This window comes from Macrobrachium rosenbergii, chromosome 1 (assembly GCF_040412425.1).
Source record: "Macrobrachium rosenbergii isolate ZJJX-2024 chromosome 1, ASM4041242v1, whole genome shotgun sequence".
Taxonomy (NCBI): domain Eukaryota; kingdom Metazoa; phylum Arthropoda; class Malacostraca; order Decapoda; family Palaemonidae; genus Macrobrachium; species Macrobrachium rosenbergii.
In genome coordinates, this window is record NC_089741.1 from 36,250,633 (window position 1) to 36,269,437 (window position 18,805).

The following is an 18,805-nucleotide window of genomic DNA, read 5'->3' on the forward strand; positions in this document are numbered from 1 at the left end:
TTTTTCTCTTGTGATTGGTTGATTTTATTTTCAGATCGGGAAAGATCAGGATTGCACAGATTGCAAGCCTGATTGCAAGCAATGGGGGAAGGAAATCAGTTGTATAGCGAAAATAAAAGTCATAATGTCTGCAAACGATGGCTTGGCTGAATGGCTGTTTTGATAGCGGGTTACCGAAGGAGGTTAAGGTTATTATTATTATTATTATTATTATTATTATTATTATTATTGTTATTATTATTATTATCCAGAATAAAGCTACAACCACCTGGAGGAAGCCTAAAAAAGTTACTATCCTTCAAAACAAACTTCCATCAAATAAGATGACCAAATGAAAGAGAGAATTGAGGAAGAAAGAGAATCAGGTCAGAAACAAATAAAGCCAAATTAATGGACGAATAAATATTGACATTCTCTCCACAATACCAAGTCCTTGAGAGCATGACACTTTGAAATAATGTGAAAGCTTCGCCCTCAATGAGGAACATCATTATTATTATTATTATTATTATTATTATTATTATTATTATTATTATTATTATTCAGGAGATGAACCTATTCTGTGGAACAGGCCCCCAGGGACCATTGACTTGAAATTCAAGCTTCCAAAGAATATGGTGTTTATTTGAAAGAAGTAACAGAAGGTAATAGGAAATGCAGAAAGAAGAGATCAGTCATTAGAAAAGAAAAATATCAACAAATAAATAAATAAATATAGATAAACATGTAAGTAAAACATAAAATAAATAAATAGATAAACATGTAAGTAAAATACAAGGAGAATTGTTTGACATAGTAATGCATTGCATCTTTCCAGGGTTAGTGAAGGAATTAAACACTTCTGGTATTTGGCAATGTGGCAACGTAGCAAAGTGAGTAGCACGCACTAGAAGTGTTCGTGGAAGTGTTTTGCTTGGATGCATCTTGTGAAAGATGGGTGAACTGGATAACTTGAGAAGATGATGACTGAAGAACTGTCTATGTATCTAGGACACTTCATTTCTATCAGAATTAAAAGAAATATTTCTTCAGTGCTGTGAAGAAGGAAGCTTAGGGTTGAGTATTTGAAAGTAGTCGGAACGGGAGAACGGTAAGAGATCGGCAGATCGATAATATCTCTGTTCAGGCCATCAGTAGTAACCGCATTTTACATGATGAGATTAAGCTTGCAAGTAGAATAGCATCTTATGCAGAGTGCAAATTTTTATGAACCTATACAAAAGCCCCTCAATTTAATTATTTTAGTTATCAGCTATATATTTATAATAGTTTTCTGCTTGGCTGGCTCTTTACAAGAGCTGCAACTCAAACTCAGGCTAGAGATTATATAGAATTTCTGTTAGATGCGGGATACCTTGATTTTTCAAGTGCCGTGTGTACTTGATGGAAGGCCGGGCACCGGAAACATCTGATAATTTGAGTGCCAGATCGTGACACTGATCAAGACTAAAAGCAACAAAGGTGAGAGTTCGCTTACCTTGTCCTTATCACACTCAGATTCTGGCAGTTGGGACAAACATTGAGGATAATGAGGACGCTTTGGAAATTGGTTTTGTTTTGGCTGATGGGGCCTTCTGGAAAGACTTCGAAACTTTTGTGTCAGTTTCTCTCATATTGTGATCATGGGTTCATGCAAGAAAATGATATAGTATAGAAACTCAATTTTTAATTTTTGCCAAGAGGAGAGAGAGAGAGAGAGTATAGGAACCAGAAATGCTTTTGTTTAGAGAGGAAGGCAGAGTAAAAAAAAAAAAAAAACCTTCAAAACGAAGGGACAGACAGGGGGTTTGGGCAGTGGATGAGGTTGACTATTAAAATTAGTAATCGTTTTGAGAGTCGGAAGAGAATAAGGGAAAAATTCTTCAAAATAAGGAAGAGAGAGACAAAGAAACTGAAAAATTAAACCCCCCCCAAAAAAAAATCCCTCGGGGAGTGAAACGAGAAAGGCAAGGTAAAGAGTCGCCCAAATGAAGGGCAGGGTCTCTAGAAGAAGAGATTGATGAGAGAGAGAGAGAGAGAGAGAGATGCGGGGGTGGGGTGGGCGGTGGTGCGGTTCTTACCCTTCCATGGTTTGCGCGTGAGGGCTTGGGTGCGCGGCGCTCACTTCTGAGTGGTATTGATCCTGCTTTCCCGCCCTTCACGTGGGGGTCCTTGCTGCAGGCCAGGCTCTCTCTCTCTCTCTCTCTCTCTCTCTCTCTCTCTCTCTCTCTCTCTCTCTCTCTATTAATGCATATACAGGAAGAGAGAGAAATGGTGATAGTATAGTAAGGTTTTCAGTGGAAATAAACACCTATTAAAAGTTTGGCGATTGTTTACGTGGAATCTTTGTTGTGCAAGAGTCGCTAATGAGAAACATTTTATCTCTGAACGTTTACGGTTTCCTTCTCTCTCTCTCTCTCTCTCTCTCTCTCTCTCTCTCTCTCTCTCTCTCTCTCTCTATATATATATATATATATATATATATATATATATATATATATATATATATATATATAATATAATATATATATATATACATAAATTTATATATATTTTACCAATAAGCCATTCCCAAAAATGGAGGTATCTGTTGAGAAAAGCAAAATGGTATTCAATCAAAATTTCATCCATTAGATATGAGTAAATTTGAATACCCAGTGCAAATACCTGTTTTAAGTTCACATCATATTTATACCACCACTGAAGGTTCATCAACAGCACGTCAACCCCCCCCCAACAAACCCCTTCACTCTGTAATTCACCTCTGGTCATGAATGCTCTCTCTCTCTCTCTCTCTCTCTCTCTCTCTCTCTCTCTCTCTCTCTCTCTCTCTCCTCCCAAGGTAGAGTCTCTTCGGGCCCAGGGCTCCGCCCTTTCGGTACTATCCAACTCCCCCTCACTCGTACACCTTTACACACCTTCTAACCTCCTTTATTGCGTTTATTTGATTATCTTTTCGTTTCTTCTTCGCCCACACATTCTTCATAACAGTTCATCTCAATAGTGTCTGCTTTTATTTTATTTTCGTTTGCATTCATCGGGAACTTCTCACTCCCGTAAAGAAGAAGAAGTCGGCTTTTGTTCGTGTTTGCATTCATCGTGAACTTTTCACTCCTTTGGATAAGTGGCTCAGCATTCCGAGATGCTATACTGCTTTTCTCTTCGTCTCTTCCCTTATTCTGCGACTCGTTTCTCTCGCCTTTCCATTTCCCCCTAAATTTGCATCCATAGAAATTAGCCATTTCCACTTTTCCAAAGTCGGTTTTGTCATTTGTGTCTCTGTCTTAAAGGATTCCTGACTTACGCTACCATTAAATCTCAGCATTCTTCTCGTATAATCAAATACTTTTACCGGTGGCATTTTCCCGAGATGTAACCGAGTACCGGGAGGACGCATTTTCCCGAGATGTAACCGAGTACCGGGAGGACGTATTTTCCCGAGATGTAACAGAGTACCGGGAGGATGCATTTTCCCCGAGATGTAACCGAGTACCGGGAGGACGCATTTTCCCGAGATGTAACCGAGTACCGGAGGACGCATTTTCCCGAGATGAAACTGAGTACCGGAAGGACGCATTATCCCGAGGCGTAACCGATATGTAGCCGAGTACCGGGAGGACGCATTTTCCCGAGATGTAACCGAGTACCGGGAGGACGCATTTTCCCGAGATATAACCGAGTACCGGAAAGACGCATTTTCCCGAGGCGTAACCGAGTAACCTACCAGGAGGACGCATTTTCCCGAGATGTAACCGAGTACCGGGAGGACGCATTTTCCCGAGATGTAACCGAGTACCAGGGCGTTTTTTCCCGAGATGTAGCCTTGTACCGGGAGGACGCATTTTCGCCGAGATGTAACCGAGTAGCCTACCAGGAGGGCGCATTTTCCCCGAGATGTAACCGAGTACCGGGACGTTTTTTTCCCGAGACATAACCGAGTACTGGGACCTTTCCCTGAAAAAAGCGGGACGCCACATCTTAAAAACTAACCATAGAATTTTCTTGAAAGTAAAAACATGTTTTCCGCCCCCAAAATACCCCGAATATGTACTTTAATCCAGCCTAACCTAGGGGCACGGCAAAAAAAAAAAAAATCACCTACTTCCCCTGCTATTTGTGCAACGTCTCTCATTGCTCCACCCTGGAACGCACTCATCTTCGATCCTCTCCTAACCAGTCACTGTTCCATCTGCTTGTTTGAAATGTGCTCTCATTGTCGTCACGAAACTTCAAGTTGATCACCTTAGTCGGAAAATTAACTAATTAAAGTGTTAATCTCCATTAAGGAACTCCGGGCTGATTTGTTATCGCCTTCAGATATTCTCTTGCCTCATATTGTGTAGAAAAGAGAAGGAAGAATAATTAGGTGGTGATTTTCTAATATGGGCTTTCAGATTTCTGTAATGAATTCTAATGAGGTGGCATATCAGTCGCTGATATTTATAGTTATAAGATGATGGAATAGAACAGAATATAGAATTTAGGCCAAAGGCCAAGCGCTGGGACCTATGAGGTCATTCAACGCTGAAACGGAAATTGACAGTAGAAAGGTTTGAAAGGTGTAACAGGAGGAAAACCTCGCATTTGCACTATGAAACAACTGTTAGAGAGGGTGGAAAGTCAGATGGAAGAAAGCGAATATGAACGGAGGTACAGTAAAAGGAACGAAAGATGTTGCAGCTACGGGCCCAGGGGACGCTTCACGACCCTTAACGCCTACAGTGCACCACGTGAGGTGCACTGACGGCACTATCCCCCTACGGGGTATTCATAAGATGATGGTGATAATGGTAAAAACAATGATGAAATTGATGTTGATGACAGTACCAAAATCATCGTCACCAAGAGAAGTAAAAGAATGTGGTGATATTCCCGGAGAAATAATGTCGGATTGCTTCCACTGGAATAGCCTTGGGAACTGAGGATTATCATTAAGGATAATAATCACACAGTGATTATCGCTATCCGATTAAGACTATCTCATTCTTTCAAGGAAGGATGCGCGCAGGAAGTTATTTTTTTTTTTATGTAAGGAAGGAAAATGTTTCTTCGTCGTATGTCATAAACAAATGCCACATATATATCCATTATCAGTTGTGTCCATATATACCAACTTGTTTTCCCTTGGTGGCAAAACTTTTCAATTCACTCACTTTCATTTTTGGTCTGAACTCGCACTGTTCTTGCCTTGGTAGGTCCTGCGTTATCCGCCTTCACTTTTGTGATCAAAATCATCCCATGAACCTACAAAAGTATGTTGGAAAATGTTCAGCTTGTGTCATTTTTATGCTCCCTTCTGTTGCATTTTTCTCTGCCAAAAACTTACCTTATATAGGTACACCTGAAAGACATATCCAGTACGATATATGAACCTTTATAATATAATATTATATATATATATATATATATATATATATATATATATATATATATATATATATATATATATATATATATGTGTGTAATGTATGTATGTATTACGTTCTTTTATATTTCATGTCCATTTATATACCTCCCTAATGTATTGAATGTATGTCGTTCCTATATGGATCGTGTACGATATGTAATGACCAAACCTCGCCCGTCTGGCAGTACTGTTTAGCCAGTACGGAACCGCTCGGTACTCCTTGCACACACATAATTTGCACCTCTTTGTTAACTCCACTAGACAATACGAACCTACTTTTAATATCTGAATGTTTCCTTCACCCCCAACCTTTAGTGATAAGGATACCACATCGAACACACACACACACACACACACACACACACACACACACACACACACACACACACCTTACATATCCTGGTCACTCATTCGATTAAGCATACCAAATAAAAAAAAAAGTTTGTTCAGATTCTCCCTGTATTTTCATTAATTACCCTCTCTATCTTTTATCTTTCTTCTCGATACCACGTCCGTGTACATACACCTCATAAAATCTCTCATTTTTGTTTCCCAATTTATCATTCCCTGTACGTTTTCATTCAGTGGCCCCATCCTTGAGTTCTGTCCACTTCTTACGAACGCCTTCCACTGTGGTGTCTCTCAGCCCAGCCCATTTTTCAGCCAGATTTTCCTTGTATGCCATTCTCCCTCCAGTCTCGGCAGACTCCCCTGTCTTAATTCCGTTTAAAGCCACGTCTTAAACTTTAACCTTTATGAAATCATTTTTACCTCCAGCACCGTGCTTCCTATGGAACGATTTATCACATGTCAGATCAACTTTTATTATTACTCGTGATGGAAAATCGTCAGAACATAACATCGGCAGAAGTGAAAGTTGGTAAAAATAAAAAAAAAATAAAATCTTGTCCCTGCAGAACGTAACATCAGCAATAAGAATTGTTTAAAACAAGAAAAATTATTTTTGTATCCTTTGATTGAAGTTATAAATTGAACGCAAAATCAGTTCATACCCTAAATTAGGAATTTCTTCTTTATCAGATTACATGTAAGGGACTCAGTGTCCTCATTTTTCAAGCATTACGATTCTGTCCAATTAAGATGAATGAGAGTACTGATAAAAATCAAGTGATGTGACCGCAGCTATTGCTTAATACTGCAAGTTATTTTCAGTGCTCGTCAAATCACCGCAATTTTATCTTTAAGTTTTTTTTTTTTTTTTGCATTCCTCAGAGCACCGTAGGGTTCCATTTTTTTTTTTTTTCGTTAATGGCTTTACCACCATTGTCACCGTCCCCAACATTATTAACATTTATGCTTATTAAAATTGTTAATATTGATGCTTATTGTTAAGTATTATTTTATGTTTCTTCTTCCTCTAAATTTGGGTTCAGATCTCTCTTCATCCTCATAAATTTATTCTCAGATCTTTCGTCTTCTCTAAATTTATTTTCAGATCTTTCATTATTTCATCATCCTCATAAATTTATTCTCAGATCTTCCGTCTTCGCTAAATTTATTTTCGGACCTTCGTCGTATTTGACAGGCAAGAATCCTAAACCCAGTGCTCTTGACATGCGTCTCAAGGTCAGAGGCCATTTTTTATGCCAAAGCCTTAAGATTTCAACAGAAAATTCTTTTATTTTGCATCGAGCCTTAAAAAATTTTATAGATTAGAAGGTGCATCATTTGCACCTTTGAAAGGAAAGAGCAGTTTAGAAAATTAGTCGAAATATATTGTGGCATTTTGACTCCCGTCCCCCCACCACCCCAAAAAAAAAAAAAAAAAAATATATATATATATATATATATATATATATATATATATATATATATATTTATTTATTTTGCACTGAGACTTAAAAAAGATTAATGACTTGAAAAGATGCCTCAGTTATGTTTTAAAAATGAACGAGAACTTTAGACGGTTAGTCGAAATGTATTGTGGCATTTTAAATCCTTCTCCCCAACCTATCCTTAATATATATATATACCCCATATATATATATATATATATATATATATATATATATATATATATATATATATATATATATATATATATATATATATATATATTTCATTGAGAATTAAAAGTGTAATAGCTTAGAAAGATGCCTCAGTTATGTTTTAAAAATGAACGAATGAGAGCAATTTAGACAGTTAGTCGAAATATATTGTGGCATTTTAAATCCCTCTCCTCAAAAAATATATATATATGGCTTTGTGATACAGGAAAAAAACTCAGTGTATAGAACTTTTTTTAAAGTACCAAACTATTCTCTATTGTCTGAGTCAGGTGTGAAAGGCATGGTTGACCTAGAGAATATAATGGCTGTGTATTCCAATTCGAAGGCAAACACGACATTCAAGGTCATTAAAAAAATGATTGAAATAAATTACTTTAATTTTCTGACGTTATGTCCATTTTTATAGTTATAATTCTATGTTGAGCAGTCAGAGCGCTCATTGTGTATAAAACTTGACCGAGTTTTATGGGATCTTGCGTGTAATAAAATCTATTTTAAGTCAGACCTATAAATTGACCAACTAATTATAAAATCTCTCTCTTTTCAGGTAAGATGTAATTCGACGTAAAAGGACGTAAGTTCGGTAACGTATCATTTCTCTTCTTCCTTTGTGAGAGTTTTGTGAATCTTGCTGTTAAGAGTTTTCAAGAAAGTCTTTACTTTTGGTTAGAAGGAACTGCTATGTAAAGGTTTATTATTTTTACCTAAAATATTTAGGCTCTTCAGAATATTCAAGACTGAATAGATATATATGTAAGGTGTTTTGTCATCCAGTTTCACGGATTTTTTTTTTCCAATTTTGTCTTGGTAAGCGTTCAGCATTGCATAACTATCTAGATTATACGTGTGCAGTGTGTTACAGTGAGGGTTTATAATACCCTTATTTGGTATCTAAATCATTCCATTCAAGACTACCCTTGTTCTAAGACCAAATGCATCTTTTTGTTCTCATTGGAACATTTGATTTCCTTCCGAATAGTAGAACGGGCCTAGAGCGTTCCACCTTTATGGGAATCGCACCCGGGACTTGTTGCTAGTGAAATGAATGTCATGATCACAATAATGGGCATTCTTTGAGACATATTTCTTCAAAGCATGCCGACCTCCCAATCCTCGGCAAGCCTTTTCGATCCAGCTGCGGCCCAAGAAGACGATAAACCACATGGAATGGAATATAGAATTTCGGCCAAAGGCTAAGCGCTGGGACCTATAAGGTCATTCAGCGTTGACAGGGGAATTGAGAGTAGAAAGTTTTGACAGGTGTAACAGGAGGAAAACCTAGCATTTGCACTATGAAACAATTTTCAGGAGAGGGTGTATAACAAGATGGAAGAAAGAGAATACGAACGAAGGTACAGTAATAGGGATGAAAGGGCTTGCAGCTAGGGGCCTAAGGAAGGGACGCAAAAAGAACCTAAGGAATGCCTACAGTGCACCGCATGACGTGCGCTGATGGCACTACCTCCCTAAATGGGTTATTAACCATATGATTTAATGCTTAGGCCAGGTGTGGGAATGTTGTTCCTATTAAGGGTCTACAGGATATTCGTAGCATCATTCGTCAGCAATGCAAAACGATTAACATAGTTTCATCGTCAGTCTGTATATACAAACAATTAACTTTTTTTTATTAGTAACTTAAATTAAACGTATATGGTCCTTAAGTCAGTCAGTCTTTTTTGGAAGAATATCTGTTGTTGTAACCTAGGTTCTATGTAATAGGTTCTGCGTGTTTTGCCCAAGAGTAAATCTTAACCTCTTCTCTGTGCGGACTTTTGTCGCCTTGTTTATGCTGTTAGGTTAACCTGACCTTATGCCAGCACGTGTTCCGACCCATTGAACAGCCGTAGAACTGATCACTGTATTTCAGAGGCAATCCGTGATCACTGGTGACCCTGTAATCATTTCAGTTTATAATTTGCTCCTTGGATCTAATACTTTTAAGTTTTAAAGTCTTTTTTTCTGTTTATGCCTCAGGATATTTATAGAAAAATGATATGACCTTGCTTAGGGGTACATGTTCAAGCATGATGTCCCCGCAGTGAAACTCTCTTTCTCTCTCTCTCTCTCTCTCTCTCTCTCTCTCTCTCTGCGTGAACAATTCGATTTAAACGCTCTGGTGGGATGTATTTGATATTGTTCACAGGTCCGTGGTTCTCATATCTCGTAGCTCTCTCAGGGGCAAAACCAGTATTCAGTCTTGTTTTTTCCTATTGTCATGCCCGAGCTAATATCCCTTCTCTTCCATCCAGCTGCTATTTATTTACCGTGTAATTCCTCTCTCGAAAATATTTATACGCAATTAAGCACTTCCAGGTACGGTGGTCTTGTCTATAACAAAGGTTTCTCGTGGAAAAATATTTGAAACCTTCCAGTACATTGTTGAATGGGCCACACAGATCGCTGTTTTAATGTTGTCCGTCTATTTTTGCATAAAACCTACATACAGCAATTTAGTAGTGTATTCCCGTCACAAAGTGAGTCGTCCCTCAAGCCCTGGTTTAAATCAACGGGGCTAAAAGTGGTGTTTCGTGGAACGGACCCAAAGATGTTCCCCCTCGTGAAGTTAGACTGTGGTATCTCACTAGTAAGGTGAGGTCAGCACTATGACCCAAGGTGACTCAAGATATATATATATATATATATATATATATATATATATATATATATATATATATATATATATATATATATGTGTGTGTGTGTGTGTGTGTGTGTGTGTGTGTGTGTGTGTGTGTGTGTGTGTGTGTGTGTGTGTGTGTCCTTTTAAATTCTCGAAGAAGTCTTCATACTCTTCGAATACGCTTGTCACCACAAAGCCTTACATCGAAATGCAAGAATACTGAGCAATTCTGATGTCTCTAACACGATTCGAACCCGCATCCGGAGTATCTGAGCGAGGTCAAGTTCTCAGCAACGTAACCTCTTTTGATACGGTGATTCCCAGATTATATATATATGTATGTATATGTGTGTGTATATATATACATAATTATATATATATATAAATAATCGTCTTAATTACAATGTCCTCTTAACTTACCTGAATTCTTCACACTTTTTGGATGCACTTGTCACTACAATTGTATACATATCTGGCAAAAACGACAAGCAGATTATATATATATATATATATATATATATATATATATATATATATATATATATATATATTTATATACAGTACACACACGTATATATATACATTATATATATGTATAACTGAATCATGAAAATATGGAATTAAATATATATATATATATATATATATATATATATATATATATATATGTGTGTGTGTGTGTGTGTGTGTGTGTGTGTGTGTATGTATGTATGTATGTATATATATATATATATATATATATATATATATATATATATATATATATATATATATATATATATATATATATATATATATATATATATATGATGTATGCTGTCTTTCTTATTAGCGGATTTGTTGGTATGTGTGCACTCATTAGGAATAATAATAATATAACAGTAATAATGAAATGTTTATATTCAGAAAAAGTCAGCATATTTTGCCAGGTTTTGAGATAATTGACTGAGCTTAATCTGGTATGTTGACACAGTTAATTGCAAGTTGAAAGCCAGACCTCTCCGAATCCCTCGCAACATATTTACATTTAATTTGAAATAATTTTCTCATTCCTTACATTTCGAAATTATAGCAGTAATTTGTAATGTTTTTATTTTTTTGCAACTTGACTCATTTATTAAAAGTGTATCGCCTTCCGCCAGCTAATATTCATATGGCGATTTGTAAATTGGTCTCTGTGTTTATAGTTCACGCTGAGGCCCTATAGATGAATTTCAGTGAACTGATTAATCTGAATATGTAAATAATTAGAAACGGATTAATTTGGCTTTTCGTACAGTTTTTGCGCCATTTATTGATACTAATTTCATTCCGCTGGTGGTTTCAAACTCGTCTCCTGTCTAATTCCTTCGTTTGTTATTTGTGTTTACTCAGTCTCTGTATCGTTCGAGTTATTTCCTAATATTATCACGAATTTATCAGATGCCTTCTTTGAATTTTATCCCCTAAATTTTTATTGTATGTCTTGCCTTTCCATTTTGGGATTTTTTTTTTTGTCATGAGCTTTACAAATCCTGATCTTTATTACTCAAGTCAGAGATTTCCCCCTGGGTAGTGCCGTCAGTGCGCCTCATGCGGTGCACTGTAGGCAAAACTTTACGTTCTTTGCAGCGTCCCTTCCTTAGGCCCCTAGCTGCAACCCCTTTCGTTCCTTTTACCGTACCTCCTTTCATATTCTCTTTCTTTCATCTTACTTTACACCCTCTTCTAACTGTTGATTGATAGTGCAACTGCGAAGTTTGCCTCCTGTTGCACCTTTCAAACCTTTCTACTGTCAATGTCCGTTTCAGCGCTGAATGACCCCGTAGGTCCCAGTGCTTGGCCTTTTGCCTAAATTCTATATTCAATTCAAAGATCTCCGCATTCTCGAAATAATGAGATTAAACGCGTGCCTTACAAATACTGAAGAGGTATTCTTCCTCTTGTCGAAAATGCGCGAGAATTTGTCCCATTCTCCCCCTCCCCCAGGCTGGCTCAAGATTTCTTGTGTCTACGCCAATTTCTGTTTAACCAAAAAACTGTTGTGATTGCTGGGCAAGAAACATCTCTTTTAACCGTGAAATATCTCTTCTTCTTCTTCTTTTTTTAACCGTAGGAAATGTTGCTGTAGCTTGTAATGCGATACTCCTTTGTGCCTGTTTGAGCGCAGCGATAATCTAGAGAGGTTGCTCTGGAGGACTTGGGTAAACGTGTCAACTGATGATGTGATTATATGTTGCCGGAGGCGATGCAGATTCGTTTCGCCTGAATTTGGCTTCGTGTTCACAGAACCGCTGCTGGCCTTAAATGGAGGAGACATCATGATTCAGAGGAAACCAAAAATACTTACCGCGTTTCGTCCTTCCTAATTACTGATTAGTTAATATACCTCACCTTTATCAAAAGCATTCTCTAAGAAAGAGACTGGTCGTGAGACGATGACATACCATATACAACTCAAACACGATCTTTTTTTTTACACGGTCTTTATCGGGAGAGAGCGATAAGACAGACAAGAGACACCCTCTCCGAGAGAGCCAAGCGGCGTTGTTGTACGTCCCTCCTGCTGCTGCTGTCTTTTTCAGAGGTTCAGTTGCCTTTGGTGAATCGTGTCGTGAAGAAGGGTGTCTTAGTGCGGAAGGTGTCTTGGCACTTAGCTAACCTACCTTCCTCCCTCCTCCTCCTCCTCCTCTTCTTCTTCTTCTGCTTCTTCCTCTTATTGTACTTTTACGAGAAGAAGTTTTTTTTCTCACATCGGGGAAATCTCTCCGTGTGAATTTCGTCTCGCTTTTGTGGCTCAGTGTATGTGTGAAAATGGGAAAAGTGGAGATTTGGTTACGACGACAAGATTCCGTGTTGCGACATTGACTGTTTGTTGTCTTACAGAATCTTGCTGTATGTCACGGAGGTTGAATTACAAGAGACTAAATTATTGAAGTTTATCCCAGTTTTTTTTCAAACAAATTCACTTCCCGTATTTGTGTATGCTTCACACACACACACACACACACACACACACACACACACACACACACACTCACAGCTTTCAAATGTGGACACTTATAATTACTGTCTCGCACTATCTCTCTCCCTTTCTCATGATAATATTAATTTTTTTTAACGCGGATGGGAAAAAGGCAGTGAAGCGCGCATGCGTACGAGTGACTGCGGTGATTTCTACATATTTGAAATTTAGGCTAGTGTGCTTACTCTCTCGACACATTACCTTTCCGGAAGCCTCGATATTTCGTTAGATTTAACTTTGGATCTTGATTCTTAATCTTTCACGTCGGTGATAGTATACAGAAGTCGTTTACTCAAATAAGGCGGCTCACTCGAGTGAAAGTGAAGATATGTAAGAATATAAAAATACATGTAATAACGTTAAAATGATGTAGAAGGTTTGGAGACCGTAACAGCTGCTCGATCCTCCTAATTCATCCATGTTGTGGCCTACATCTATCAACATGACCATTCACAGTGATAGTGTACTGTTGTAGTGACTTCACTCATTGTGATGGTGCCATCCCTTTGTGGTAAGGAGAGGAGTTGACATCAGGAAGTCAGCTCATTCTGACATCATTGGTCAAGAAGTGAACTTCGTGAACAGTTGATGACACCTTGTTTAGATATACAGGGTATTTTTTCCTTTATTTTTTTTTTTTATAAATCTTCCTGACTGTCTGTTCAGAAACTGTTTCTCGTACCTTTGAACCCCATGACATTAACTCAGCACATGACGATGACTGCAAACACCAGGAAGCTTAGCGCAAGACGAGTCAGAGATTCCTTGCAAGCAAGCGACAATGTCCTGTTATGATAATTATTATTCCGACTCCGAAACACTCGTTGCTTCGACCAAGGAGGGAAAATGCTTCAAAAGAAATGAAGTCACTTGAAGAGGGCGTTGACCCTAGTGCGCTTGAGCAGACATCTTATCCTAGTGTATTGATATGAATCTAGAAGGTGGTTTTGTGAAGTTTACAACATTTTCAGGTATGATGAGGGTGGTGTGGTGTTTAGGTAGAGAGCGAAAACCTTACTCCTTTGGTAAAGTGCGTTTATTAGTTGAAACAAAAACCATTTGAAAAGGCATAATTTAAATGAGCGAGGCATATAACGACAGCACAGCAACTGTACAATTCTTAAAATTTTCAGTACAAAGTATGCTTGCAGTTTTAAAATGGAACTGACGAGATTTTCGGTAGAAAAACTGCTCAAAGGATTTCTAAACTGAAATACTGGCAGTATGGTTACAAGATATATGGCTTACTCTATCCACATTCATTATTGTCCTTTGAAATTTATGGAGACAGTATCAACACCTTGGCATGAGATCAAAGCAAGACCTCGAATTCCATCCCGCCTGTGTTTACATTTTGAGACTTGGGCCACACAAGTATAGTCTTCTTAGTGAAGTGCAAAAGGCAGGACAGAAGTTAGTGAACTTGGTGACAGCAGTCATATGGAGAAGCGTATGATCCCAAATGTGTCAACTGTGGAGGAGGGCATGCTGCCACCAAAAAAAAAAAGTGACGTATGATTTTGAGAATAACTCTTTTTACCTGTACAAACGATCGAGGTGAAACATGCTAAGAGGTCACTGTAATACTCCTTGCAAGGAAAGGAACATGGCTGAATGGAATCAAGATCTCAGATTGATAAATCCATTGCTTTGCTATTTCGTAACACCCACCATGGCTGAACATTCCACGCCCAAAAAAGAGGCCCTTATTCCCAAAAGTTGCTTTTCTGATTCTTTCAAAAATGTAATCGCGTGCTGCCGGCCACGAGAGCCACCTGTGATAAAAATGTTCTCAAATATCCAGACATACTATAGTTGTTAATCCATAAAATCTCATAATACCATGTCGCTAAAATGGTGAAAAAATCCAGTGGTGTAAGTGTGAATATAATTTAGAAATATATACACAAAGGGAGCTTTCTAAACCCTGCCCGATTCCCCTTCTCAATCTCGAAAACTCTCGTTTGTGTTTAGATTTCTAATAGATATATTTACACTTGCACCACTGTGGATTTCGTCATCGTAATTGTTGGTCCTGTTAACAAACAAACTGACCAAAAACATTGCACACTTCACGAAAGTAATTATTTTGTGTCTTCATCTCCAAGAGGGACCTACTTGTCCTTCTCTTGATGGACCTTCACTGGGTTTCATCTCCAAAAATGACCATCTGGTGGATGCTGGTCAAATCTCCCTCAGTTCCTCAGAGAGATCATTAGCTAATTCTTTGGTCTCCTCTTAGGGACTAGATTCTCATCTGTCATCCAGTGTCACTGTCGAAGGCTGAAGATAAAGTATACCTTGGCCACAGGAGGGTTTTCTTGCATCTCAACGTTTATCCAGATTATGGGAGGTAGACCATTACTCATTGTTAGCCATGGTATCCAACTAACACAATTTCGCCTGCAATTTTCTTTTTAGCGGACCATAAATATCCACAGCCGATATCATTGAAGCCGATCTTGATTGGCGAAAGCTCTTGGTGCTTACCACCAATCAGAGGTGACGAATCAGATTTATATCCAGATTTCCAGTCGAGCTGAAATGTTTATGAACCCATATCTTATTAGACTTGGTTTTTTTCATTCATGAAGTTTGTACTCGCTGATTTTATTGCGTGGTTACCATGAGTGTTCAGGATGACAATTTTGGATTTTCGTCACGATAACAGTACTTGAAAATTTATAAGGAGGTGATGTGTTTGGTCTCTACTGTTACAGTACATCGACCAATCAGACTGTAGTGGTATTATTAAAAATCTCTCTTTAGAGGAAGTGTACGTCTGAGGAGATGTCAGGAGCAATCCCAGAGGAAACCACATGTCGTCAGTCATGAATAACTTAAGAGATAATGTGAAATATTGAGAGCCAAACTCATATGCATGCCCAGACCAGTAAACATTGTCTACTGATTCATCTCTACGTGGTGAAGACTCATTCACTGATTTCCTCAATCGGTGATTCTAGTCTGGGGGGGTGATCGATGACAGATATTCCAGCCATCACTTTCCAATAATTGCCGGTGTTGCTCAAAATCCCCCTGCAGCATCTGTGCTACCGAAGTGGAATATTGAAAAGATTGATGGAATAAATTCACCAGAGAAACAACATTTCGTAGAGACTCTTTCTGTCGGATTCCCATTGATAGCTGATGCCAGAGAGAGCAACTTGACGCCACTCCAAATGTATCAGTCGTTTTGTCGGTTCGGAAAACGAGAGGAAATTTTGTGCAATAATATATAGGTGGAATCGTGGGTATCATGTAGCACATGCGGCAGTGAGGAGCGAGATGGTACTTGATAGCAGGTGTTATTCAAGAGTGAGATATCTCTGTGTATTTAGTTGCAAGGTTTTTACCGGTGCTTTCTCGTTAGTTACAAAGACCGCGTCTCATGTCCATTCTTTAAATGAGAGGGCCTTAGTTTTAATCGTTTTCAGAAACATATTCTCTCTCTCTCTCTCTCTCTCTCTCTCTCTCTCTCTCTCTCTCTCTCTCTCTCTTTTAAATGCAAAGGCCATGTCTTGTGGCTGGCGTGTAGATATTTCTCTCTCTCTCTCTCTCTCTCTCTCTCTCTCTCTCTCTAAATGTCTCTCTTGTGACTGGCGTGTAGATATTTCTCTCTCTTTCTAAATGTAAAGTCCAAGTCTTGTGACTGGCGTGTAGATATTCTCTCTATCTCTCTCTCTTTAACTGTAAAGTCCAAGTCTTGTGACTGGCGTGTAGATATTCTCTCTCTCTCTTTCTTTAAATATAAAGTCCATGTCTTGTGACTGGCGTGTAGATATTCTCTCTATCTCTCTCTCTTTAACTGTAAAGTCCAAGTCTTGTGACTGGCGTGTAGATATTCTCTCTCTCTCTCTCTCTCTTTAACTGTAAAGTCCAAGTCTTGTGACTGGCGTGTAGATATCTCTCTCTCTCTCTCTCTCTCTTTCTAAATGTAAAGTCCATGTCTTGTGACTGGCGTGTAGATATTCTCTCTATCTCTCTCTCTTTAACTGTAAAGTCCAAGTCTTGTGACTGGCGTGTAGATATTCTCTCTATCTCTCTCTCTTTAACTGTAAAGTCCAAGTCTTGTGACTGGCGTGTAGATATTCTCTCTCTCTCTCTCTCTCTCTCCTCTTCTCTCTCTAGATCTTTCTCTCTCTCTCTCTCTCTCTTCTAAATGTAAAGTCCATGTCTTGTGACTGGCGTGTAGATATTCTCTCTATCTCTCTCTCTTTAACCGTAAAGTCCAAGTCTTGTGACTGGCGTGTAGATATTTTTTTTCTCTCTCTCTCTTTCTGAATGTAAAGTCCATGTCTTGTGACTGGCGTGTAGATATTCTCTCTCTCCAAATGTAAAGTCCAAGTCTTGTGACTGGTATGTAGATATGAAGGCCATTTAAATTTGCCTTTTCATGGAAGACAAAGCCCACTGCCTTTGTTTTTTTTAATAAAGACAAACACACTTCCCTGGTCTTTCTTTTAGATACAAGGGCAACTCTCTCTCTCACTTTTATTGTGGTAATACTTTGAGACGTCTATGAGAAGCGCTTGGGACACCATACTAGCGTTAGCTTCTTTTTTTTTTTTTTTTTTTAAATTGTCATCGCAAAACTTCCGTGTCTTCAGCGACGACCTCGGAAATAGCAACTCCGCATTCCTCCAGGTTTTCTGAATGCTTCAGTTTATTTAATTTTCCTTAATCTTTATCAGTATACCTGTTAATCGAAGTTCATATTTTTTCAGTCACGATTACTGACATAACTCTTGTTTATCTGGTGCGGAAAATTGTGGCTTCGATAAAACTTGAATATCCGTCGTCTCTCTCACTATCAGCTCCAATAAATATTTATAACGGCATTAATAAAAATATGCTTGCATGGTGAGAGATTTGGCAGGCAAAATTCGTCATTACGCCGCTGTACATGAAGTCCGGATTGGCATGGAATTCCTTACATGTGCGACCCCCGCCCCTGCCCACCACCCGTCTACTTTTATTGCAAAGCCAATGGGTCACGCAGCCAAATGCGCTTTTATAGACCAGGCCTGAAGGAATAGAGAGAGAGAGAGAGAGAGAGAGAGAGAGAGAGAATGAGAGAGAGAGAGAGGTTATAAGCAACAAAGAACAATGTTTTAAAGGAAGGAAGTTATAAGTCAGGAAAAACAGAAAAAAAAAGAGAATTCCAAATCAGTAAAAAAAAAAAAAAAAAAAAAAAAAAACACTGGGTGAATCTGTGTTGCAGTCCGACAATTAACGAGTTCCTTCGAGAATCTCTTTGCATCATAAGCTAAGAACACAATTTATTCAATGGAAGCCATGTAATTTATTTCAATTTATGATAAAAAAAAAAGACACATTGCAACATCAAATTTCGTAATCATGTTGCGTCACACACTCTTGAATTGAGTAACACATAACTTTTCATATCAATAATAGTCTCTGTTCTGTGTTGAATGTACATTTCTATTAGCGGGATACTATCGGCCTAAGCACACTAGCCATCAAACACACACACACACACACACACACACACACACACACACACACACACACACACACACACACACACACACACTCTGGTTGAATTCATTCAGAGGCCTACTAGCAGAGCGGAGCTGTGGCTATAGGAACGGTCTAGGTCTTTTCATTAAGTAAATTGCCAACTGAAATCACTGTGTAGTACTTGTTACTCATTTATTGTTAGACTCTTCTGTTTGGCTGCCAAACATTACTCGGTGTCACATTGCCATACAAAAGTGTCACAATCGACTTATCTGTTT

At 38.3% G+C, this 18,805-nt stretch overlaps 1 protein-coding gene across 3 annotated transcripts in view; it reads left to right on the top strand.

Moving 5' to 3' along the window:
* Positions 1-18,805, top strand: part of LOC136849763 (protein phosphatase 1 regulatory subunit 14C) — a 366,597-nt gene that overhangs the window by 328,139 nt on the left and 19,653 nt on the right. The window contains exon 1 of one of the 3 annotated variants that reach the window (XM_067123196.1): positions 12,625-12,659. The exons of 1 other annotated variant lie outside the window; for it this stretch is intronic. The gene's annotated coding sequence lies outside the window, so the exon portion shown is untranslated. Of the gene's footprint in view, positions 1-12,624; positions 12,660-18,805 lie in introns of those variants that run through there. One more of the 3 variants, XM_067123285.1, reaches the window with a different exon arrangement.